Source organism: Salmo salar, chromosome ssa12 (genome assembly GCF_905237065.1).
Source record: "Salmo salar chromosome ssa12, Ssal_v3.1, whole genome shotgun sequence".
In the NCBI taxonomy this organism is placed as follows: Eukaryota; Metazoa; Chordata; class Actinopteri; order Salmoniformes; family Salmonidae; genus Salmo; species Salmo salar.
The window spans coordinates 75,252,587-75,279,250 of NC_059453.1; the positions used below are offsets into that span (position 1 = coordinate 75,252,587).

At 44.1% G+C, this 26,664-nt stretch overlaps 1 pseudogene; it reads left to right on the forward strand.

The window, feature by feature from the left end:
* Positions 1-3,361: 3,361 nt before the first annotated feature.
* Positions 3,362-25,845, forward strand: LOC123725658 (piggyBac transposable element-derived protein 4-like; annotated as a pseudogene).
* Positions 25,846-26,664: the final 819 nt, after the last annotated feature.

Here is a 26,664-nt window from a genome sequence, read left to right on the forward strand (position 1 = left end):
ATTTACCCTTTCGGATAGTGTCTTGAACGCACGAACAAAACGCCGCTGTTTGGATATAACGATGGATTATTTTGGACCAAACCAACATTTGTTATTGAAGTAGAAGTCCTGGGAGTGCATTCTGACGAAGACAGCAAAAGTAATAACATTTTTCTTATAGTAAATCTGACTTTGATGAGTGCTAAACTTGCTGGGTGTCTAAATAGCTAGCCCTGTGATGCAGGGCTATCTACTGAGAATATTGCAAAATGTGCTTTCACCGAAAAGCTATTTTAAAATCGGACATATCGAGTGCATAGAGGAGTTCTGTATCTATAATTCTTAAAATAATTGTTATGCTTTTTGTGAACGTTTATCGTGAGTAATTTAGTAAATTCACCGGCAGTGTTTGGTCGGAATGCTAGTCACATGCTAGTCACATGCTAATGTAAAAAGCTGGTTTTTGATATAAATATGAACTTGATTGAACAAAACATGCATGTATTGTATAACATAATGTCCTAGGGTTGTCATCTGATGAAGATCATCAAAGGTTAGTGCTGCATTTAGCTGTGGTTTGGGTTTATGTGACATTATATGCTAGCTTGAAAAATGGGTGTCTGATTATTTCTGGCTGGGTACTCTGCTGACATAATGTAATGTTTTGCTTTCGTTGTAAAGCCTTTTTGAAATCGGACAGTGTGGTTAGATTAACGAGAGTCTTATCTTTAAAATGGTGTAAAATAGTCATATGTTTGAAAAATTGAAGGTTTTGCATTTCTAAGGTATTTGAATAACGCGCCACGGGATTACACTGGCTGTTGAGTAGGTGGGACGCAAGCGTCCCACCTAGCCCATAGAGGTTAAATCAGGTGTGTCAAACTCATTACACGGAGAGCCGAGTGTCTGCGGGTTTTTGCTCCTCCCTTGTACTTGATTGAGGAATTAAGGTCACTAATTAGTAAGGAACTCCATTCACCTGGTTGTCTATGTCTTAATTGAAAGGAAGAACCAAAACCCCACATACACTAGGCCAGGGGTTAGGCTGAAAACACGCAGGCACTCAGCCCTGCGTGGGATGAATTTGATACATGTGCATTGAATGATTAGAGTATACAGTGCATGCCTGACTTTATTATTATATAAGTAAACAAAGCTGTAGGCTACTTTAAGCTAAGAATAAGTGCAAACAACGTAACAAGAAGCAGACCCCTAAACAGTAAGAAGACAATAAGAAATATAGGCTATCTTATAAGAAAGCAAAACAGTTATGAAATCCTATTTACTTGACATGATGAGCGAGACATACCGTAATAACGATTTGCTGGTGTTACAATATGATGGTGGCATACATACAAAATAAAAAGCATACATGTTAATAGGGATGTGCATCTTTCCCTTTGAAAACGATTTGATAGATATCTAGCTAGATACATGGGCTTCAATACGATATAGGAATTATACGTTTTAGGTTAAACCTACCTAACCACACTGAGGATGATTACAGTTGAACACAATGTACAGCACCAGTCAAAAGTTTGGAACCACATACTCATTCAATGGTTTTTCTTTATTTTTACTATGTTCTATAATTGTGGAATAATAGTGAAGACATCATAACTATGAAATAACACATATGGAATCAAGTAGTAACCAAAAGCGTTAAAAAAAAGGTTCTTCAAAGTAGCCACCCTTTGCCTTGATGACAGCTTTGCACACTCTTGGCATTCTCTCAACCAGCTTCATCTGGAATGCTTTTCCAACAGTCTTGAAGGAGTCCCCACATATGCCGAGCACTTGTTGACTGCTTTTCCTTCACTCTGCAGTCCAACTCATCCCAAACCATCTCAAATGGGTTGAGGTCTGGTGATTTTGGAGGCCAGGTCATCTGATGCAGCACTCCATCACTCCCCTTCTCGGTCAAATAGCCCTTACACAGCCTGGAAGTGTGTTGGGTCATTGTCCTGTTGAAAAACAAATGATAGTCCCACTAAGCAAAAACCAGATTGGATGGCGTATCGCTGCAGAATGCTGTGGTACAGTGGTTGCTCAACTAAAGTTTTGAGATTATGCTGCGGGACTTAGAGGTCATTTGTGGTTGAGTACGGTACCCTGTGTCACTGCTTCATTGCTCCAGACCACCGCAAGGGGGAGTTAGAGCACGGATTATGCCTTTGGGTCCCATTTGGATAATAAAGCATTTAAAGGCTGACAGTTGATTTTATGCATTCATGAATTAAATCTCTTTAGGTGACATGTTGCAGTTCATCTGATAAAGGTGCACATGGGCCTATTTATGAATTCGGAGGGCAGAAAGCTGTACACCACATGGGTATAAAGATTGTCTTAGGGTCATATAAGCCGGCAGTTATAAAATCATTTACACACCACAAAAAACAAAAACACACACACACATGCACACACACATGCGCACACACACACAAACACACAAACACACACACACACTCACACACACACAATGAGAAATTGAGATTATGTTTGCTACTGATTGAACTCTGATTGAACTTTCTTGTGTGTGTGCAGCATCTCTCCTCCACGACCCCACACATGACTCAAGTTCACAGACAAAATAAAAACAATTTCAGACAAAATAAATATTTCTTGAAAGCATTGTTTACTAATGAGAATGCAGTCAGAGGCTATAAAGGTGCTGCAGATGACAGTCCCCCCAGTTCTCTCTTTGCTGAAGCCATGAGTGCATGTTTCAGTGCCCAACAGGTCGTAGATCAGATTTTTTCAGATGTCCAGGAGGAACAAGAGAACAATGATTTAGAAGAGGAGGAGGTATCTGAAGAAGAAGATGGGGAAAAATAGAACCCAGAGCACGATGCATCATCTTCAGATGAAGAACAAATTCCCCAAGCTGAAAGAGAGACATTTTTCTCAAAGAACAGCAAAATAACATGGTCTTGTCACCATATGACAACCAAGGCAGAATTACAGCACAAAATATCATAAGGATGACCCCAGGGCCCACAAGACATGCAGTTGCCCATGCCCAGGACATTGCCTCAACATTTTACATGTTCATCACACCAGCCATCGAAAAAATCATCTTGGAGATGACAGATTTGGAGGGTTTCCGTAAATATGGAGACAACTGGAAAAGGATGGACGAGATTGACCTGCGTGCCTACATACAGTAGGGCTGCCAATCTTAGAGGGTGTGTATAGGTCCCGAGGCAAGGCTACATGTGGTCTCTGGAATGCAGAGAGTGGAAGGGCGATTTTATGTGCCACGATGCCACTGAAAGTCTTTCACACTTTCTCAAGAATGCTACGATTTGATAACCGTGAGACAAGACCTGCAAGACGTGTGAGAGACAAACTGGCGACCAGAAGAGAGGTCTGGGAGAAGTGGATGGAGCATCTGCCATACCTCTTCAACCCTGGGCCGGAAGTAACAGTGAATGAGCAACTGGTTCCATTCAGAGGTACATTTTTATTTTCATATCTGTAATGTAAGTGATTTTCACTGTTAATTGTATTATGTATTGTTGTAATATCATTGATTTATGTGATTGTTTTCTGTGACACTGATACTAATTACTGATAGTAATCTCTTTTGTCAAAAGGTCGCTGTCCTTTCCGGCAGTATATCCCCAGCAAGCCAGCAAAGTATGGCATCAAGATATGGGTGGCCTGTGACGCACAATCCAGCTATGCTTGGAAGATACAAGTCTACATAGGGAAGCCGACCAGTGGAGGCCCGAAGAAGAACCAGGGGATGCGTGTTGTGCTTGATGTGACAGTTGGACTGAGGGGGCGCAATGTCACGTGTGACAATTTATTCACCTCTTATGAACTCAGCCAGCATCTCCTGAAGAGGAAGATCACCATGGTTGGCACAGTTAGAAAGAACAAGCCTGAGCTCCCACCTGCACTCCTCACAACAAAGGGTAGAGAGGCCTTCTCATCAAAGTTTGCCTTCACCCCCACCACCACTAGTTTCTTACCTCCCAAAGAGGAACAAGAATGTGGTCCTTCTGAGCACACTGCACAAAACGGCTGAGATCAGTGATCGTGAGGACAGGAAGCCAGCCATCATCCTGGACTACAACCACAACAAAGGAGGCGTGGACAACCTGGACAAGGTGATTGGACCAGTAACGGAGCCTCTCTATGGAGGGGGGTGTGTGGAATCAGCAGCAGGAGAGCAGAAGGGTTCCAGGAAAATCCACCGTTTATTTTGGCAGATCCGAAAAAACACAACGACACATACAGGGGAGAAACCTCAACTCCGTAATGCCTACAAGCAAAATGTCCACGGTAACACATACCGTACAAACAACTAACAACGCCCGTGGTGCAGGCACGAACCCCTTACATGTTGCATACAGCAAAATAATCCCGCACACAGCCTAACCTGCTGCGGGGAAATATAAAGCCACCGAAATCAACAAAACAAGACACAGGTGTGTAAAACCAGACAGAACTAAATGAAAGGGAAAATGGGATCGGTGGCAGCTAGTAGGCCGGCGACGACGACCGCCGAGCACTGCCCGAACAGGGAGAGGAGCCACCTTCGGTGGAAGTCGTGACAGGAACTTACAGCTGCAGGAGGATGACTGCCCGCTGGCCCCTGGTCATCTTCCATAACATCAGTGATGTGTCCTCATACAATGCCTACATGATATGGAACAAGATCAACCCTACCTGAATTCCCGATAAGCAGAAACAAGAGGAGGGTGTTCCTGGAGCAGCTGGGAAAGGCACTTGTAACCCCACACATTCAAAGAAGGGAGAGCCTCGCGCACACAGCAGCCTCTGCAGCGCTTGTGAAAGCTGTTCAGGTGGCTGAATCTTGTCCTGATCCACCTGAGGCTGCAATTGGGGCAGGCAAGAGGAGGAGATGCCAATTCTAACCTCCAAAGAAGAACTGTAAAACAAACATTATGTGCTGCACATGTGAGAAGTACATCTGCAAAGTCCATGCACACACACTTGCATACTGTCCTACATGTGCTAATTAGAGTTGATTGATTTATGTTCTTCACATTTTTGTTTTGTATCTATTATCTTATTTTATTCTTATTTATTGTTGTTTATACACCTTGTGGGTGGGGGCAATGGTTAAAAAATTGGAGAAGACTAGTATTTTGACTAGTATTTTGTAGTTGAATTCCTCATTGTACAGTATATAAGAATATATCATTTACATTTTACATTTTAGTCATTTAGCAGACGCTCTTATCCAGAGCGACTTACAAATTGGTGCATTCACCTTATAATATCCAGTGGAACAACTGCTCACTGGGATTCAAGTCTGGGGAACGGGCGGGCCAGTCCATAGCATGAATGCCTTCCTCTTGCAGGAACTGCTGACACACTCCAGCCACATGAGGTCTAGCATTGTCTTGCATTAGGAGGAACCCAGGGCCAACCGCACCAGCATATGGTCTCACAAGGGGTCTGAGGAGCTCATCTCGGTACCTAATGGCAGTCAGGCTACCTCTGGCGAGCACATGGAGGGCTGTGCGGCCCCCCAAAGAAATACCACCCCACACCATGACTGACCCACCGCCAAACCGGTCATGCTGGAGGATGTTGCAGCCAGCAGAACATTCTCCACGGCGTCTCCAGACTCTGTCACATCTGTCACATGTGCTCAGTGTGAACCTGCTTTCATCTGTGAAGAGCACAGGGCGCCAGTAGCGAATTTGCCAATCTTGGTGTTCTCTGGCAAATGCCAAATGTCCTGCACGGTGTTGGGCTGTAAGCACAACCCCCACCTGTGGACGTCGGGCCCTCATACCGCCCTCATGGAGTCTGTTTCTGACCGTTTGAGCAGACACATGCACATTTGTGGCCTGCTGGAGGTCATTTTGCAGGGCTCTGGCAGTGCTTCTCCTGCTCCTCCTTGCACAAAGGCGGAGGTAGCGGTCCTGCTGCTGGGTTGTTGCCCTCCTACGGCCTCCTCCATGTCTCCTGATGTACTGGCCTGTCTCCTGGTAGCGCCTCCATGCTCTGGACACTACGCTGACAGACACAGCAAACCTTCTTGCCACAGCTGGCATTGATGTGCCATCCTGGACGAGCTGCACTACCTGAGCCACTTGTGTGGGTTGTAGACTCCGTCTCATGCTACCACTAGAGTGATGTTAAATTTTACTGCTATGCGGATGACACACAGCTGTACATTTCAATGAAACATGGTGAAGCCCCAAAATTGCCCTCGCTAGAAGCCTGTGTTTCAGACATAAAGAAGTGGATGGCTGCAAACTTTCTACTTTTAAACTCGGACAAAACAGAGATGCTTGTTCTAGGTCCCAAGAAACAAAGAGATCTTCTGTTGAATCTGACAATTAATCTGGATGGTTGTACAGTCGTCTCAAATAAAACTGTGAAGGACCTCGGCGTTACTCTGGACCCTGATCTCTCTTTTGAAGAACATATCAAAACTGTTTCAAGGACAGCTTTTTTCCATCTACGTAACATTGCAAAAATCAGAAACTTTCTGTCCAAAAATGATGCAGAAAAATTAATCCATGCTTTTGTTACTTCTAGGCTGGACTACTGCAATGCTCTACTTTCCGGCTACCCGGATAAAGCACTAAACAAACTTCAGTTAGTGCTAAATACGGCTGCTAGAATCCTGACTAGAACCCAAAAATTTGATCATATTACTCCAGTGCTAGCCTCCCTACACTGGCTTCCTGTTAAGGCAAGGGGTGATTTCAAGGTTTTACTGCTAACCTACAAAGCATTACATGGGCTTGCTCCTACCTATCTTTCCGATTTGGTCCTGCCATACATACCTACACGTATGCTACGGTCACAAGACGCAGGCCTCCTAATTGTCCCTAGAATTTCTAAGCAAACGGTAGGGCTTTCTCCTATAGAGCTCCATTTTTATGGAATGGTCTGACTACCAATGTGAGAGACGCAGACTCAGTCTCAACTTTTAAGTCTTTACTGAAGACTTATCTCTTCAGTAGGTCCTATGATTAAGTATAGTCTGGCCCAGGAGTGTGAAGGTGAACGGAAAGGCTGGAGCAACGAACCGCCCTTGCTGTCTCTGCCTTGCCGGTTCCCCTCTTTCCACTGGGATTCTCTGCCTCTAACCCTTTTACAGGGGCTGAGTCACTGGCTTACTGGTGTTCTTCCATGCCGTCCATGGGAGGGGTGCGTCACTTGAGTGGGTTGAGTCACTGACGTGGTCTTCCTGTCTGGGTTGGCGCCCCCCCTTGGGTTGTGCCATGGCGGAGATCGTTGTGGGCTATACTCGGCCTTGTCTTAGGACGGTAAGTTGGTGGTTGGAGACATCCCTCTAGTGGTGTGGGGGCTGTGCTTTGGCAAAGTGGGTGGGGTTATATCCTGCCTGTTTGGCCCTGTCCGGGGTATCATCGGATGGGGCCACAGTGTCTTCTGATCCCTCCTGTCTCAGCCTCCAGTATTTATGCTGCAGTAGTTTATGTGTCGGGGGGCTAGGGTCAGTCTGTTACATCTGGAGTATTTCTCTTGTCTTATCCAGTGTCCTGTGTGAATTTAAATATGCTCTCTCTAATTCTCTCTTTCTCTCTTTCTGTCTTTCTCTCGGAGGACCTGAGCCCTAGGACCATGCCTCAGGACTACCTGGTATGATGACTCCTTGCTGTCCCCAGTCCACCTGGCCGTGCTGCTGCTCCAGTTTCAACTGTTCTGCCTGCGGCTATGGAACCCTGACCTGTTCACCGGACGTGCTTGTTGCACCCTCGACAACTACTATGATTATTATTATTTGACCATGCTGGTCATTTATGAACATTTTAACATCTTGACCAAGTTCTGTTATAATATCCACCCTGCACAGCCAGAAGAGGACTGGCCACCCCTCATAGCCTGGTTCCTCTCTAGGTTTCTTCCTAGGTTTTTGGCCTTTCTAGGGAGTTTTTCCTAGGGAGTTTTTCCTAGCCACCGTGCTTCTTTCACATGCTTTGCTTGCTGTTTGGGGTTTTAGGCTGGGTTTCTGTACAGCACTTTGAGATATCAGCTGATGTACGAAGGGCTATATAAATAAATTTGATTTGATTTGATTTGAAAGCACCGCCAACATTCAAAAGTGACCAAAACATCAGCCAGGAAGCATAGGAACTGAGAAGTGGTCTGTGGTCACCACCTGCAGAACCACTCCTTTATTGGGGGTGTCTTGCTAATTGCCTATAATTTCCACCTGTTGTCTATTCCATTTGCACAACAGCATGTGAACTTTATTGTCAGTCAGTGTTGCTTCCTAAGTGGACAGTTTGATTTCACATTTCACAAGTGTGATTGACTTGGAGTTACATTGTGTTGTTTAAGTGTTCCCTTTATTTTTTTGAGCAGTGTATATTTTTAATATATAATGTAGGCCTAGATGTTGTAGGTCTTTTATTTATTTATTTTGGTGCTACCCGTTCCAGGGTTAGGACTGTAACCACCAGAAGACTTGAAAATATTTTGGTGTCAGTGCATTTAAAATAAATGTATATAGCCTATCAATGTGTAGGCATAATGTGTAATAAAATCGATAATTGTGTACTAACAACGTGAATGTGTTTTACAGAGCATAAAACCATGCTGACAACCATCCGTGAAGATCAGTGGACAAAGGGCTGGATAACGGGCCACACCGAAAAACACATGGTTCCACAGAATACCAACTGGGATGGATCCCGAGGCAAATGTGGCTTCTTCATCAACATCTTCATGATTTTGTTCGTAGAATAATGATAAAATACTCTCGCCAGCTTTGATCCATGCCTGGGCCTGCAGGACGCAAAGTTCTTTGTCAGATGAATCACTGGGTCTAAACTACAGAACAGTACAAAACAAGAGAACACACGGTTAATGTTCTGAAAAAAAGTATATATATATAGGTTAAATTATATATATATTGGTCATATTGGTCATGGCCCCCGAGTGGCGCAGCAGGCACTGCTAAGGCACTGCATTCCAGTGCAAGAGGCATCACTCCAGTCCCAGGTTCGAATCCAGGCTGTATCACATCCGGCCGTGATTGGGAGTCCCAAAGGGCGGCGCACAATTGGCCCAGTGTCATCTGGGTTTTGCCGGGGCAGGCCATCATTGTAAATAAGAATTTGTTCTTAACGGACTTGCCTGGTTAAATAAAGGTTAAATAAAAAAAAATATATATATAATATGTCTTACAGAGCCTTTCCATTAGTCCACTCAAGTTTCTTCAACTGCCTTCTGACCATGATTAGAGCGATGTTGATGGTGTGCTGTGATGCCAGCAGATTCCAGACTGCATTTGCCGATCGCACATCGTCTTCAACCATCAGTGAGTCGATGGCTTGAATAGTCTCGCTGGAAATTGTAATGAAAAGCACTATACAAAGTAAATGTATTATTTATTATGATCTGACATGTCTGCAGAAATGTTGCAATTTTGTAATGTGTTTTGTTTGGTAAATTGTTTTGTAAATATTAATTCACATTTGTGGTGCCACTCAATAAACAATGAATTATTTAAATCAATATTGTCAATATTATTATTAGTAAAATATTTTTTTATAATGGAGGGTGGAGTTTAAAAAATGTGCCCCAAAAGGTTCTTAGAGGAACCATTAAGGGGTTATTCGAAGAACCTCTTTCAAGGGTTCTTCGAATAACTTATGAGTTCCCCCACAGTTTCAATTTGAAGAACCCCTAAAGGATACTCCAGGAACCTTTTAATTTTAGAGTGTAGGAGTAAATGTTAGCTGGCTTTTCATAGCCAAGCATTCAGAGGTCAAGACAGCAAGTGCATAAGAGAGAGAGAGAGAATATCGAAACACACACAGTAACGCATGTTAATGAGTTCCGAGAGACGATCTGTTTAACCTTTAATAGCCCGGCTACTGTGTGAAACCCCCCCCAACAAGCAGTAGCCTACTCGCGTGTTGTCAACTATTTCAGCACCGTTTTGCACTGCTCTGAGACAAGCAAGACTACTAAAAAAACATACATTTAAAACAGTTTTTTTTATTAACCCTGCATTATAAGTGTAAAAAGGCCCTTAGATATTAATTTAGAATCCTCTAAATTGAATTAGATCTACTACTGTACAATGACATTTTATGGATCTGCCAGTATTTTAATTTAGAGATTTCAGTAAATAAATGTATATGTAGAGGGGTAACTTTGTGTGATTAGCCTACCAGTTGGTGTAACTGTAATGTTAATTATCTTGAGAGGAATTTTGCTCTTCACTATCACAATATTAAAAACTTTCAAATGCATTCATGGATTAAATCGCTTTAGCCGACATGTTGCGGTTAATCTGATGAAGGATTGTCTAGATCTATACGCCCAGGATGATAGTAAAATGGGCAATAAGATACACAAGAAAGGGAACACATATATAACAGTAGAAAACGGTTGCAGGTCGGAGGGTCATCTAACAAGTGCAGATCGGAGGGCCCTCAAGCAAACAGACCAATGAAGCACGGGTAAACAGAAGGGAGTATCTATGACTCTGAGAACCCCTTCCCTACGGCGCGGGGTTCTGGCTTCGGCTCTTGCCTGAGCTCGGATCCCCGCATCTCCATACAAAAGCTATACGCGTCGAATATAGCAATAAGAATGTCCGTTTAATATGCAGTGCAGATCACCTCCTATTACCTTTCTCAGAGTTTTAAGAATTGTGTGTGTTCAGTTATTTGTGACATTGTGGAATTTAAAGCATATTGAAGATAGAAGCAATAGGATATGAAGCAATAGCCTACCCACGTGTGGTCAACTATTTCAGCAATGTTTCGCACTGCTCTGAGACAAGCATGGGGACTGGTCTTGATAAATCAATGAGATTTTTATTTTCACTGAATCTCCATTTGGGTATTGGTTAGACTACAATTAGGGTGTAGATATGTTAGGATTATTTTGCTCTTAGTACTGTAGCCTACTCCCGACCGGTCACGTTGTACAGCGCCATGAGGGTTTTGTTTTAGAAACACCATAATATTAATCAAATGAATTAAGCAACATTTCTTAAAATCAATCCCATACACTATGTTCTTACAAAAAAGGTTTTAAATTCTCTAGTACAGCCATATTAAAGACTGTCAAATGCTTCTCAAAGATGCCCTCTGGTGGTCAAACTAGCACTAATGGCAACAATGGCTGACACTTAAATAATGTGCCATATGAGGATGTAACGGCTGTTGTAGAGAGGGGAGCAAAGAGCAGCGTGTTGATTGCTCATGATGAATATTTATTTTAAGAAAAAATATCAAAGACAAAAAGAAAGCGCACAGTTCTGTCAGGTACAGAAAACTACCCACAAACACAGGTGGAAAAAAACCCTACTTAAGTATGATCTCCAATTAGAGACAACAAGGACCAGCTGCCTCTAATTGGAGATCATCCCAAAAAAACAACATAGAAATAGAAAACTAGAACCCAAAACATAGAAATACAAAACATAGAAAAACACAAAACACCCCCTGTCACGCCCTGACCTACTCTACCATAGAAAATAACATCTTACTATGGTCAGGACGTGACAGTACCCCCCCCAAAGGTGCGGACTCCGACCGCACCTAAACACAACAACCCCCCACCCCCCAAAAAACAAAAGGGAGTGTAGGGTGGGTAACTCCTGTCTATGGCGGCTCTAGTGCACTCCACATAACCTTATCCTCCAGCAGATCCTCCAGCAGAGGAGGCGGCTCCGGGGCGTAACCCCCGCTCCACCCGCTGATCCCTCTGCTTCAGTACCACCGGACCGTGGATCGTCGGAGGAGGAACCTGACTGTAGATCATCGTCGGAGATTCCGGGCTGCAGGCCGCCGCCTCAGGAGGTTCCGGGCTGCAGGCCGCCGCCTCAGGAGGTTCCGGGCTGCAGGCCGCCGCCTCAGGAGGTTCCGGGCTGCTGAGACGTACTGGAGACCTGGTGTGTATAGCCGGTATCACTTGTTCCGGAACTTCCACACACTTCTCAGGACGAGTACGGGGAGCTGACTCAGGTGGCACAAAACTGACGACACGTTCCTTTGGGAAAAACCCGTGCGTCCTCCACCAACTCAACAACTCTCCCATTTCTCTCTTCTCCAAATTTTCCCTCTTCTCCCGGATTGGCTCTGGTTTACTCCTCGGCTCCGCCAACTGCTCCATTTGGCCCCCCCCCCCAAAAAAAATAAATGTTCTTGGTTTTTCTGTAGCCTCTCGTGCTTTCACGGCAGGCTTCTGAATCTGTCCAATACTTGGCCCCAAGTCCAGTCTATCCTCTCTCGCCACTCCTCTAGAGACCATGTATCCATCTCCTCCCAGGCACGCTGCTTGATCCAGTTGTGGTGGGTAGTTCTGTAACGGCTGTCGTAAAGAGGGGACCAAAGCGCAGCGTGTTGATTGCTCATGATGAATATTTATTTTAACTCAGAGCACTAAAGAAAAAATAACAAAGAGAAAACGAAAGCGCACAGTTCTGTCAGGTACAGAAAACTAAACAGAAGACAACTACTCACAAACACAAGTGGAAAAAAACCCTACTTAAGTATGATCTCCAATTAGAGACAAGGAGGACCAGCTGCCTCTAATTGGAGATTATCCATAAAACAACAACATAGAAATAGAAAACTAGAACCCACAACATAGAAATACAAAACAGAAAAACACAAAACACCCCTGTCACGCCCTGACCTACTCTACCATAGAAAAGAACATCTTACTATAGTCAGGACATGACAGAGGATTCTAAATACAACTATGATGTCATACAAGCAAGCAAAACACCCATGAATCCAAATGTGCAGATTTCCATATCATAAAACTCATATCATACACAGTGTCATCGTTTATGATCAGTATGTTTGATATACAGTTACAAGATGACATGGCGCCATACCTTGGGTTATTCTGAACAGAATTAGCCTGTTTGTCTATTGTGAAGAAAAGTCACCGTGGCACACACACCTGAATGCACACATAATGACTAATTTCTATGAGCACCAAAATGAACCATTTCCCTGAATTGCATTGTGAAAGCCTAATACTAATATAGTATTTTATAACTTCGCTAGTCATGTTGGCAATAGGACAAGCTTTCAAATGATGCCTATCTGACCCAGATTGCGATTTATAATGGACTGTTTCTCGATTGCGGAAACAACAGTAATTGTGTGCTGGCGAGGATGCAGAGTTGTGTTCCAAACAAAACAACTACATGTGTGCTTGCTCTAGTTCCTCAATGGCAAAGCTAGGAGAGCTCAAAAAATCACTTATAGTTAAAAACTCTTATTTGAGTCATAAAAGTGCATTGAAATTACTTAGGAACTGTGCACACTTGGTAGAGGTGTGGTCACTTAGACATCAGTTAGTCCTCTCACTCTAACACTCCTTTGTTTTTTTAATGTTGCACCTACCCCATATTCTTATCACGTTACTCATTGTATTCAGAGTATTTTCAGATTTTTTAAATATTTCTGCTCCTGCTATTGTCGTGTCACCTTTGGTCTAATAATTTTCCCATAATCTCCAAACTGTTCCCTTTCAGTTGCTACCATGGTTATGCATATGCTTTTTATATTTCTTCTGTAAGAAACATTTCAATTTAACTCTATCCAAGGGTTAATATACTACAACCACAATTTCCCATGTGCTTTGGAATTGACATATGGAGAGGGTTGAGGTACCTCAACAAGTCCAGACCCTCTTACCCGATGCCTTGGCGGGAGCCCTTTGAGTCATACACTCTGATCTGCTTGGACGCACCATCGAAGACCTGTTGAATATATTAAATACAACCGTATCTCATGAGACTTCATGCGCCAGCCATTTTGAATGACATGGAAATTAGTCTTAAGCCTTCAAAGTGTCACATATATCATGTGGACACGCACAAAAAGGATGGTACCCTTCCTCAGGATCAAATCAAATGTTATTGGTCACATACACATGTTTAGCAGATGTTATTGCAGGTGTAGCAAAATGCTTTTGTTTCTAGCTCCAACAGTGCAGTAATATCAAACAATTCACAACAGTACAACAATACACACAAACCTAAAATTAAAAGAATGGAATTAAGGAATATATAAATATTAGGATGAGCAATGTCGGAGTGGCCTTGACTAAAATACAATAGAATAGAATACAGTATATTCATATGAGATAAGTAAAGCAAAAATATGTAAACATTATTAAAGTGACTAGTTTTCCATTATTAAAGTGGTCAGTGATTTCAAGTATATGTATATAGGACAGCAGCCTCTAAGGTGCAGGGTTACTTAACCGTGTGGAAGCCGATTAGTGATGGCTATTTAACAGTCTGATGGCCTGGAGATAGAAGCTGTTTTTCAGTCTGTTGTCCTTCATTATCTTCTTGGCCTTCCTGTGACATCGGGTGCTGTAGGAGTCCTGGAGGGCAGGTAGTTTTCCCCCAGTGATGGGTTGGGCAGACCGCAGCACCCTCTGGAGAGCCCTGTGATTGCGGGCGGTGCAGTTGCCGTACCAGGCAGTGAAACAGCGAAGTGGAGGTGTTGTTACCTACCTTCACCACCTGGAGGCGGCCCGTCAGGAAGTCCAGGACCCAGTTGCATAGGGTGGGGTTCAGACATTTACATTTACATTTAAGTCATTTAGCAGACACTCTTATCCAGAGCGACTTACAAATTGGTGCATTCACCTTATGATATCCAGTGGAACAACCACTTTACAATAGTGCATCTAAATCTTTTAAGGAGGGGGGGGTTAGAAGGATTACTTTATCCTATCCCAGGTATTCCTTAAAGAGGTGGGGTTTCAGGTGTCTCCGGAAGGTGGTGATTGACTCCGCTGTCCTGGCGTCGTGAGGGAGCTTGTTCCACCATTGGGGTGCCAGAGCAGCGAACAGTTTGGACTGGGCTGAGCGGGAACCGTGCTTCCTCAGAGGTAGGGGGGCCAGCAGGCCAGAGGTGGATGAACGCAGTGCCCTTGTTTGGGTGTAGGGCCTGATCAGAGCCTGAAGGTATGGAGGTGCCGTTCCCCTAACAGCTCCGTAGGCAAGCACCATGGTCTTGTAGCGGATGCGAGCTTCAACTGGAAGCCAGTGGAGAGAGCGGAGGAGCGGGGTGACGTGAGAGAACTTGGGAAGGTTGAACACCAGACGGGCTGCGGCGTTCTGGATGAGTTGTAGGGGTTTAATGGCACAGGCAGGGAGCCCAGCCAACAGCGAGTTGCAGTAATCCAGACGGGAGATGACAAGTGCCTGGATTAGGACCTGCGCCGCTTCCTGTGTGAGGCAGGGTCGTACTCTACGAATGTTGTAGAGCATGAACCTACAGAATCGGGTCACCGCCTTGATGTTAGTGGAGAACGACAGGGTGTTGTCCAGGATCACGCCAAGGTTCTTAGCACTCTGGGAGGAGGACACAAGGGAGTTGTCAACCGTGATGGCGAGATCATGGAACGGGCAGTCCTTCCCCGGGAGGAAGAGCAGCTCCGTCTTGCCGAGGTTCAGCTTGAGGTGGTGATCCGTCATCCACACTGATATGTCTGCCAGACATGCAGAGATGCGATTCGCCGCCTGGTTATCAGAAGGGGGAAAGGAGAAGATTAATTGTGTGTCGTCTGCATAGCAATGATAGGAGAGACCATGTGAAGATATGACAGAGCCAAGTGACTTGGTGTATAGCGAGAATAGGAGAGGGCCTAGAACAGAGCCCTGGGGGACACCAGTGGTGAGAGCGCATGGTGCGGAGACAGATTCTCGCCACGCCACCTGGTAGGAGCGACCTGTCAGGTAGGACGCAATCCAAGCGTGGGCCGCGCCGGAGATGCCAAACTCGGAGAGGGTGGGGAGGAGGATCTGATGGTTCACAGTATCAAAGGCAGCAGATAGGTCTAGAAGGATGAGAGCAGAGGAGAGAGAGTTAGCTTTAGCAGTGCGGAGAGCCTCCGTGACACAGAGAAGAGCAGTCTCAGTTGAATGCCCAGTCTTGAAACCTGACTGATTAGGATCAAGAAGGTCATTCTGAGAGAGATAGCAGGAGAGCTGGCCAAGGACGGCACGTTCAAGAGTTTTGGAGAAAAAAGAAAGAAGGGATACTGGTCTGTAGTTCTTGACATCGGAGGGATCGAGTGTAGGTTTTTTCAGAAGGGGTGCAACTCTCGCTCTCTTGAAGACGGAAGGGACGTAGCCAGCGGTCAAGGATGAGTTGATGAGCGAGGTGAGGTAGGGGAGAAGGTCTCCGGAAATGGTCTGGAGAAGAGAGGAGGGGATAGGGTCAAGTGGGCAGGTTGTTGGGCGGCCGGCCGTCACAAGACGCGAGATTTCATCTGGAGAGAGAGGGGAGAAAGAGGTCAAAGCACAGGGTAGGGCAGTGTGAGCAGGACCAGCGGTGTCGTTTGACTTAGCAAACGAGGATCAGATATTGTCAACCTTCTTTTCAAAATGGTTGACGAAGTCATCCGCAGAGAGGGAGGAGGGGGGGGGGAGGGGGAGGATTCAGGAGGGAGGAGAAGGTAGCAAAGAGCTTCCTAGGGTTAGAGGCAGATGCTTGGAATTTAGAGTGGTAGAAAGTGGCTTTAGCAGCAGAGACAGAAGAGGAGAATGTAGAGAGGAGGGAGTGAAAGGATACCAGGTCTGCAGGGAGGCGAGTTTTTCTCCATTTCCGCTCGGCTGCCCGGAGCCCTGTTCTGTGAGCTCGCAGTGAGTCGTCGAGCCACGGAGCAGGAGGGGAGGACCGAGCCGGCCTGGAGGATAGGGGACAGAGAAAATCAAAGGATGCAGAAAGGGAGGAGAGGAGGGTTGAGGAGGCAGAATCAGGAGATAGGTTGGAGAAGGTTTGAGCAGAGGGAAGAGATGATAGGATGGATGAGGAGAGAGTAGCGGGAGAGAGAGAGCGAAGGTTGGGATGGCGCAATACCATCCGAGTAGGGGCAGAGTGAGAAGTGTTGGATGAGAGCGAGAGGGAAAAGGATACAAGGTAGTGGTCGGAGATTTGGAGGGGAGTTGCAATGAGATTAGTGGAAGAACAGCATCTAGTAAAGATGAGGTCAAGCGTATTGCCTGCCTTGTGAGTAGGGGGGGAAGGTGAGAGGGTGAGGTCAAAAGAGGAGAGGAGTGGAAAGAAGGAGGCAGAGAGGAATGAGTCAAAGGTAGACGTGGGGAGGTTAAAGTCACCCAGAACTGTGAGAGGTGAGCCATCCTCAGGAAAGGAACTTATCAAGGCGTCAAGCTCATTGATGAACTCTCCAAGGGAACCTGGAGGGCGATAAATGATAAGGATGTTAAGCTTGAAAGGGCTGGTAACTGTGACAGCATGGAATTCAAATGAGGAGATAGACAGATGGGTCAGGGGAGAAAGAGAGAATGTCCACTTGGGAGAGATGAGGATTCCAGTGCCACCACCCCGCTGGCTCGATGCTCTAGGGGTATGCGAGAACACGTGGGCAGACGAGGAGAGAGCAGTAGGAGTAGCAGTGTTATCTGTGGTAATCCATGTTTCCGTCAGCGCCAGGAAGTCTAGGGACTGGAGGGTAGCATTGGCTGCAGACCGGCAGTTCCAGAGGCTGCTGGAGACCTGGAATTCCACGTGGGTCGTGCGCGCTGGAACCACCAGGTTAGAGTGGCAGCGGCCACGCGGTGTGAAGCGTTTGTATGGCCTGTGCAGAGGGGAGAGAACAGGGATAGACAGACACATAGTTGACAAGGTACAGAAGTGTTGTTTCTTGTATTATTATCTCTTGTGTCTTTAGAGAACTGTTTCACTTTGATATCCTTTTTCTTCTGTCCTGATTTTCTCTTTCTTTTCTTCTGTTAACTAGATATTCTTTGTTATTCTTTGTTAGCTAGCTAGCTTCTTCCAAAAGAGTCCCTAGCAACTGCTTAGCAACTGGTAAACAATTCACCTAGCTAAGATAACTACAATTTTATGAAAAATAGTAACTTTTTTCAAAAGCCTATCTTCTTTGTTTGTTGCTTGTTTTGTCTCCTATTCAGTCTTGCAGTTTTCTTTTGATTTTTTCCGATGTACTTTACTCTAAAAACCATGTAAACTTCAATATTTGTAGGAGCTTATTTTTCAGCTGCTGCTGCTCAATTTGGAACTCCGGAACCATACCCCAAGCTTAATGATGAGCTTGGAGGGTACTATGGTGTTGGATGCTGAGCTATAGTCAATGAACAGCATTCTTACATAGGTATTCCTCTTGTCCAGATGGGATAGGGTAGTGTGCAGTGCGATGGCAATTGTGTCGTATGTGGACCTATTGGGGCGGTATATTTAAGTGTGTCTAGAGTGTCAGGTAAGGTAGAGGTGATATGATCCTTAACTAGCCTCTCAAAGCACTTCTTGCTGACAGAAGTGAGTGCTACGGGGCGATAGTCATTTAGTTCAGTTACCTTTGTTTTCTTGGGTACAGGAACAATGGTGGACATCTTGAAGCAAGTGGGGACAGAAGACTGGGATAGGGAGAGATTGAATATGTCCGTAAACACTCCAGCCAGCTGATCTACGCATGCACGGGATCAGCTCCCACACACTGAGGAAGAAGGACCTTGCTGTTTCTCTGAACATCCTGTTCGGGTTTAAAGTTTATAAGGATTCAAATACCTTCGCAAATAAATTACTAACTATGAATCAGGAGAGGGCAGTCATTTCAAGAGGTGGTGAAGTAATTCAGTCAATCTGCATTTCATACCTTCAGGTAACAAGACAGTTAGTTCAACTGCACAACCAGAATATGAATGCACACACGGCAAGTGTTTTCACCTATTGCGATAAATGTACACTGTTAATGCATGGTGTCTGAGGGGAGATGTTTGCATTAGACATTAAATGAATTACTACATTTCACATTTTGTGTATAATCACATACTTGGTCTCCATTTCTGCTACTAGCTCTGTTTCTGCTTCTAGCTGGGCAAACATTGTGTCTATATATGGATCTGTTGTGCTGAAAAAAGTGAAAAACATAGCATTTGCATGGTTATGATTAGAAAATGTTAGACTTTTCATGACCAATGTTTGACATCATGGACAGTAAGACTACATGCATCGTTTGCAAACTCGCCTCCCCTGTCAGTGATAATGTTGTCCACAAGTCCAAAATCAAGAGGTTTGTTGCTGATAATTGAAGTGATCTCTGTTCCCGATTTGCCCTACAAGGGTTCAGCAATTAGCCATTTGCTGGAGAGGTCAGTCATGGTTAGGGCATATTGGTTACTAGCAACGGTTCTTTTCTCAAAAGGGCTTATGAGATAGATGCACAGGATAGACCATGCATGTCTAACTTTGATAGGATGCATCACAGGGGCCTGCGTTTTCATGTTATAGTAGAGTTGACACCGCACTCCTCAACCTTATAGAATGTGAAAACATAGCACAGTAGTGGCCAAAAGTTTTGAGAATGACACAAATATTAATTTCCACAAAGTTCGCTGCTTCAGTGTCTTTAGATATTTTTGTCAGATGTTACTATGGAATAGTGAAGTATAATTACAAGCATTTCATACGTGTCAAAGGCTTTTATTGGCAATTACATGAAGTTGATGCAAAGAGTCAATATTTGCAGTGTTGACCCTTCTTTAACAAGACCTCTGCAATCCGCCCTGGCAGGATGTCAATTAACTTCTGGGCCACATCCTGACTGATGGCAGCCCATTCTTGCATAATCAATGCTTGGAGTTTGTCAGAATTTGTGGGTTTTTGTTTGTCCACCCGCCTCTTGATGATTGACCACAAGTTCTCAATGGGATTAAGGTCTGGGGAGTTTCCTGGCCATGGACCCAAAATATCGATGTTTTGTTTTCCGAGCCACTTAGTTATCACTTTTGCCTTATGGCAAGGTGCTCCATCATGATGGAAAAGGCATTGTTCGTCACCAAACTGTTCCTGGATGGTTGGGAGAAGTTGCTCTCGGAGGATGTGTTGGTACCATTCTTTATTCATGGCTGTGTTCTTAGGCAAAATTGTGAGTGAGCCCACTACCTTGGCTGAGAAGCAACCCCACACATGAATGGTCTCAGGATGCTTTACTGTTGGCATGACACAGGACTGATGGTAGCGCTCACCTTGTCTTCTCCGGACAAGCTTTTTTCCGGATGCCCCAAACAATCGGAAAGGGGATTCATCAGAGAAAATGACTTTACCCCAGTCCTCAGCAGTCCAATCCCTGTACCTTTTGCAGAATATCAGTCTGTCCCTGATGTTTTTCCTGGAGAGAAGTGGCTTCTTTGCTGCCCTTCTTGACACAAAGGCCATCCTCCAAATGTCTTCGCCTCACTGTGCGTGCAGATGCACTCACACCTGCCTGCTGCCATTCCTGAGCAAGCTCTGTACTGGTGGTGCCCCGATCCCGCAGCTGAATCAACTTTAGGAGACGGTCCTGGCACTTGCTGGACTTTCTTGGGCGCCCTGAAGCCTTCTTCACAACAATTGAACCGCTCTCCTTGAAGTTCTTGATGATCCGATAAATGGTTGATTTAGGTGCAATCTTACTATCAGCAATATCCTTGCCTGTGAAGCCCTTTTTGTGCAAAGCAATGATGACGGCATGTGTTTCCTTGCAGGTAACCATGGTTGACAGAGGAAGAATAATGATTCCAAGCACCACCCTCCTTTTGAAGCTTCCAGTCTGTTATTCGAACTCAATCAACATGACAGAGTGATCTCCAGCCTTGTCCTCGTCAACACTCACACCTGTGTTAACGAGAGAATCACTGACATGATGTCAGCTGGTCCTTTTGTGGCAGGGCTGAAATGCAGTGGAAATGATTTTGGGGGATTCAGTTCATTTGCATGGCAAAGAGGGACTTTGCAATTAATTGCAATTCATCTGGTCACTCTTCATAACATTCTGGAGTATATGCAAATTGCCATCATACAAACTGAGGTAGCAGACTTTGTGAAAATTAATATTTGTGTCATTCTCAAAACTTTTGGCCACGACTGCACATTAAATATAACAAAGGCAAACACTCTCATCTTAATTTATAATAACTGCAATATGCACAGTTCTGAAATGAAAATGCACCGTTTGCTGTCATTTCAGCTGCTTGATGTGATTGTATTATGCTGTAACGCTGAATTCCCTCGATACGTATTGAATTGGCTAGCTAGCAAAGGAGAAGTAATGTTAGCTTGTGATTACTTGTGACTGAGAAAGATAGAAAGTTAGCACTTACCTAGTATATCATTTCCTTCAGCAGATGTTCCCAGGTGCTGTTTTGAGATGGCCGTCTTGAACAAATATGTGACTCGTTTCAAGAAACTAGGCGTATGTCACGCGTCACTACTTCACAGGAGAGCCATTTCAACATAAACTTTAAAAAATGTAATAAAATGGCAGAAATGCCTTCTGGAACATGTGAACTTTCATGTGCCTTAATAAAAAACTTGTATGCCATCTGTAAATATGAATACAATTGTTAAATTACGAACCTAGTTGGTTTAGCCATGGGAAAAGAGGCAGGCCAAAACCTTAGAAGATTCTATACAGGAAGTGCCCTGTCTGACAATTTGTTCTCCTTCTAGGGCATCTCTATCAAAAATACAGCATCTCTGCTGTAACGTGACATTTTCTAAGGCTTTCATTGGCTCTCAGAAGGCGCCAGAAAGTGGAATGAGAGCTCTCCAGTCTCTGGGCGAAAAACAGCAGGGGTTTTTGTGAGTGGTCCTTCTGAGAACAATGACACTGAGGCGCGCATGCACAAGACGACTCCATGTTTTTCTTTCAGTGTTTGAATGAACACAACGTCGCCCGGTTGGAATATTATCGCTATTTTATGAGAAAAATAACATGAAAATATATTTTAAACAGCGTTTGACATGCTTCAAAGTACGGTAATGGAATATTTTGAATTTTTTTGTCATGAAATGCGCTGGCACGTCACGCTTCGGATAGTGACTTGAACGCACGAACAAAACGGAGCTATTTGGATATAACTATGGATTATTTCGAGCCAAAACAACATTTGTTGTTGAAGTAGAAGTCCTGGGAGTGCATTCTGATGAAGAACAGCAAAGGTAATCCAATTTTTCTTATAGTAAATCTGAGTTTGGTGAGGGCCAAACTTGGTGGGTGTCAAATTAGCTAGCCGTGATGGTCGGGCTATGTACTCAGAATATTGCAAAATGTGCTTTCACTGAAAAGCTATTTTAAAATCTGACACCGCGATTGCATAAAGGGTTTCTGTATCTATAATTCTTAAAATAATTGTTATGTTTTTTGTCAACGTTTATCGTGAGTAATTTAGTAAATTCACCGTAAGTTTGCGTTGGTTATGCTAGTTCTGAACATCACATGCTAATGTAAAAAGCTGTTTTTTGATATAAATATGAACTTGATTGAACAAAACATGCATGTATTGTATAACATAATGTCCTAGGAGTGTCATCTGATGAAGATCATCAAAGGTTAGTGCTGCATTTAGCTGTGGTTTTGGTTTTTGTGACATATATGCTTGCTTTGAAAATGGCTGTGTGATTATTTTTGGGAGGGTACTCTCCTGACATAATCTAATGTTTTGCTTTCGTTGTAAAGCCTTTTTGAAATCGGACAATGTGGTTAGATAAAGGAGAGTCTTGTCTTTAAAATGGTGTAAAATAGTCATATGTTTGAAAAATTGAAGTTTTTGCATTTTTTAGGCATTTGTAATTCGCGCCACTTTATACCATTTGATATTGGTGAGGCATTCCGCTAGCGGAACGTCTGTCCCTAACTAGCTAGCTACAGTGCCTTGCGAAAGTATTCGGCCCCCTTGAACTTTTCGACCTTTTGCCACATTTCAGGCTTCAAACATAAAGATATAAAACTGTACTTTTTTGTGAAGAATCAACGACAAGTGGGACACAATCATGAAGTGGAACAAAATTTATTGGATATTTCAAACTCTTTTAACAAATAAAAAACAGAAAAATTGGGCGTGCAAAATTATTCATCCCCCTTAAGTTAATACTTTGTAGCGCCACCTTTTGCTGCGATTACAGCTGTAAGTCGCTTGGGGTATGTCTCTATCAGTTTTGCACATCGAGAGACTGACATTTTTGCCCATTCCTCCTTGCAAAACAGCTCGAGCTCAGTGAGGTTGGATGGAGAGCGTTTGTGAACAGCAGTTTTCAGTTCTTTCCACAGATTCTCGATTGGATTCAGGTCTGGACTTTGACTTGGCCATTCTAACACCTGGATATGTTTATTTGTGAACCATTCCATTGTAGATTTTGCTTTATGTTTTGGATCATTGTCTTGTTGGAAGACAAATCTCCGTCCCAGTCTCAGGTCTTTTGCAGACTCCATCAGGTTTTCTTCCAGAATGGTCCTGTATTTGGCTCCATCCATCTTCCCATCAATTTTAACCATCTTCCCTGCCCCTGCTGAAGAAAAGTAGGCCCAAACCATGATGCTGCCACCACCATGTTTGACAGTGGGGATGGTGTGTTCAGGGTGATGAGCTGTGTTGCTTTTACGCCAAACATAACGTTTTGCATTGTTGCCAAAAAGTTCGATTTTGGTTTCATCTGACCAGAGCACCTTCTTCCACATGTTTGGTGTGTCTCCCAGGTGGCTAGTGGCAAACTTTAAACAACACTTTTTATGGATATCTTTAAGAAATGGCTTTCTTCTTGCCACTCTTCCATAAAGGCCAGATTTGTGCAGTATACGACTGATTGTTGTCCTATGGACAGAGTCTCCCACCTCAGCTGTAGATCTCTGCAGTTCATCCAGAGTGATCATGGGACTCTTGGCTGCATCTCTGATCAGTCTTCTCCTTGTATGAGCTGAAAGTTTAGAGGGACGGCCGGGTCTTCGTAGATTTGCAGTGGTCTGATACTCCTTCCATTTCAATATTATCGCTTGCACAGTGCTCCTTGGGATGTTTAAAGCTTGGGAAATCTTTTTGTATCCAAATCCGTCTTTAAACTTCTCCACAACAGTATCTCGGACCTGCCTGGTGTGTTCCTTGTTCTTCATGATGCTCTCTGCGCTTTAAACGGACCTCTGAGACTATCACAGAGCAGGTGCATTTATACGGAGACTTGATTACACACAGGTGGATTCTATTTATCATCATTAGTCATTTAGGTCAACATTGGATCATTCAGAGATCCTCACTGAACTTCTGGAGAGAGTTTGCTGCACTGAAAGTAAAGGGGCTGAATAATTTTGCACGGCAAATTTTTTTTGCACGGCCAATTATTTGTTAAAAAAGTTTGAAATATCCAATAAATTTCGTTCCACTTCATAATTGTGTCCCACAAAAATTACAGTTTTATATCTTTATGTTTGAAGCCTGAAATGTGGCAAAAGGTCAAAAAGTTCAAGGGGGCCGAATACTTTCGCAAGGCACTGTACATGTCTAAACAAAATACTCCACTGTGCAAGTAACCATTTCAATAGAATCTTCATGATGTCACTGCGACAACTGTTGATAGCCAGAGTGAATTTACCAGCTATGTCTATCTACTCCGATTTCGTAGTACTGTTGCCTGAGTGTGCCAGAGCACAGATTAACTGATGAATTAGCTCAAAAAAGCGTAATTAAATTGTTACCAGCAGCACAGTTGCATTCACCAACGCTCTGGATAACATAAAAACAGCCTAACCAGCTCTGATAGGGCGAGTAAAATGGTCAGAGTGAGCTGTTCCCTCATTTGTGTCTGGAAGTAGCTAGCCAAAGTTAGCCAGTTAGCTTGGGTGCTTGACTGCTGTTGTTAAGTCAGAACACTCGGATCAACCCTACTACAAACACACCTGTAGTATAAACCAGCCTTTAGTCTTGAAATCTTTGGATGTTTAGTACATGGCCTCACATGTGAATCCTTAAAGAGATGGGTGGGGCTAAGGCTTTAGAGAGTGTGAACGATGCTGAATGGGTGTAGACAAAGAAGAGCTCTCCAGTAGGTGTACCAAAATATTCAAGGAAAGATTTCTCAAAAGTGAGGTTACAAGTTTATCAACTTTCAAAGCAGAATTACTTTCACATTGTTCCTCAACTGTAGTGTATGATATACCATTTTCTAGCTCTGAGTCTCTACTTTTATTCAATGTAAAAAACACAATTTCAAATGTTGCTACATAAGACCGAATCGAGTTGGTCGGTTACACATATGTACTATCAAGTCTTTGCAATCACAAAAAATCTCCTCATATGAACCCACAGCACTTTGGCGCGCTAGTGCGGATTTGCAGATGTAGCAAATGCAAGCACCCACAGAACAGGTTTTTGAGGTTGAGGTAGGATGAGAGAGAGACATTCACGCGAGCTCAGCCATCCACACAAAGAGACGTGCGTGCAATTAATTATTGAGCTGGGAAGATTTTCACGCTGTGAGAAATTTTACAACATGATGTTACAATCACAACAGAATCAGAATGATTGGGAACTATTTCCCGCTGGGAAGATTTTTTACATGACACAGGGCATCTGATCGCTTCCTACGCACGACACATGACAGCACCTCTTCAGCTGCTAGGCTTAGCAATTCAGCAGCAATACTGGCTTTTTATCAGAAGGAGCTGCAGGCATGCCTCTCCGCAAACTATGATGCTGACACTATGAAATAACTGTCTACAGTTACAGATCTGCTCATCCAATGCCTTCAGGGCAATGCTCAGATTGTTGGGAAATCATTGGAAACACTGTGATACTCGGTGCCACCGCAGTCCAAGCTCCCTGACAATTAGAAGGTTCCACTCCTAGGTGTACCCATATCACCTGGCCAGACATTTGGCCCAGCAGTGGCCCACCTTTTCCAAGTGTCTAAGGAGGACAGAGATGCACAGATGGAGCTTCAGCGCCTCATTCCAAAGCCTAGAATGCATCAGTCAATAAACCATTACTCCCGGGGGCCCAACTGGGATACCAAGAAACCAGCCTCTGACTCACGCTGCACCTGTTCAGGAGTGGAGGAACAGACACTCTCAACCCTACCGAAGACGTGGAGTGCAGCGTCGTCCAAGAGGTAGTGGCAGAAGTGCACCATATGCAGTCTGCATCCCCTCTGCACTACAGCATGCAGAACCTCGGTCCCGATGAAACCTACTTTCTAGTGCAACACCATTTCCTCCAGCACCCCCTTTCCAGCTGGAAAAGGTAAACGACCAACAAATGGGTGTTATGCACTCTAACACAAGGCTTCGTACTACAATTTTTTCAGTGACACCCACGCTTCAGGGCTGTCTTGGAAACAACAGCTCGCAACCCTGCTCAAAAGCAAACACTGCTCAGAAATCTCCTGGCTCCTGGAAAAGCATGAAATCGAAGAGATAGGACCAGTGAAACAAAACTGCGGTTTCTACTCAATCTATTTTCTGGTGCCAAAAAAAGACGGAGGCCTCCGTCCGATCCTGGACCTAAGGTGCCTGAATCGTCATCTTTCAGCACTTCCCTTCAAAATGCTGCCAATCAAAACCATCCTTCAGTCAGTACAACCAGGCATTTGGTTCACCCATATCCATGGTCTCATATCACCTTTCCGTGTTGCAACTAACAATGAACTTGGAAAAGAGTTCTCTGGTCCCCACTCAGTGTGTGCACTTCCTGGGCTTGACACTGGACACTCAAATCATGCGAGCAACACTCTCTCCAGAAAGAGTGGTATCATTGACAAATTGTCTTTCAACATTGAAACTGAGAAACAGGTGACATCACTAGAGAGTCAGAGTCTCCTAGGCCTCCTAACTGCTGCAGTCCATGTTGTACTGTTGGACTTTCTCCACATGCAGCCAATATAGATCTGGTACAACAGACACAATCTATGTCCCAGAAAGGAACAAACACAAAAA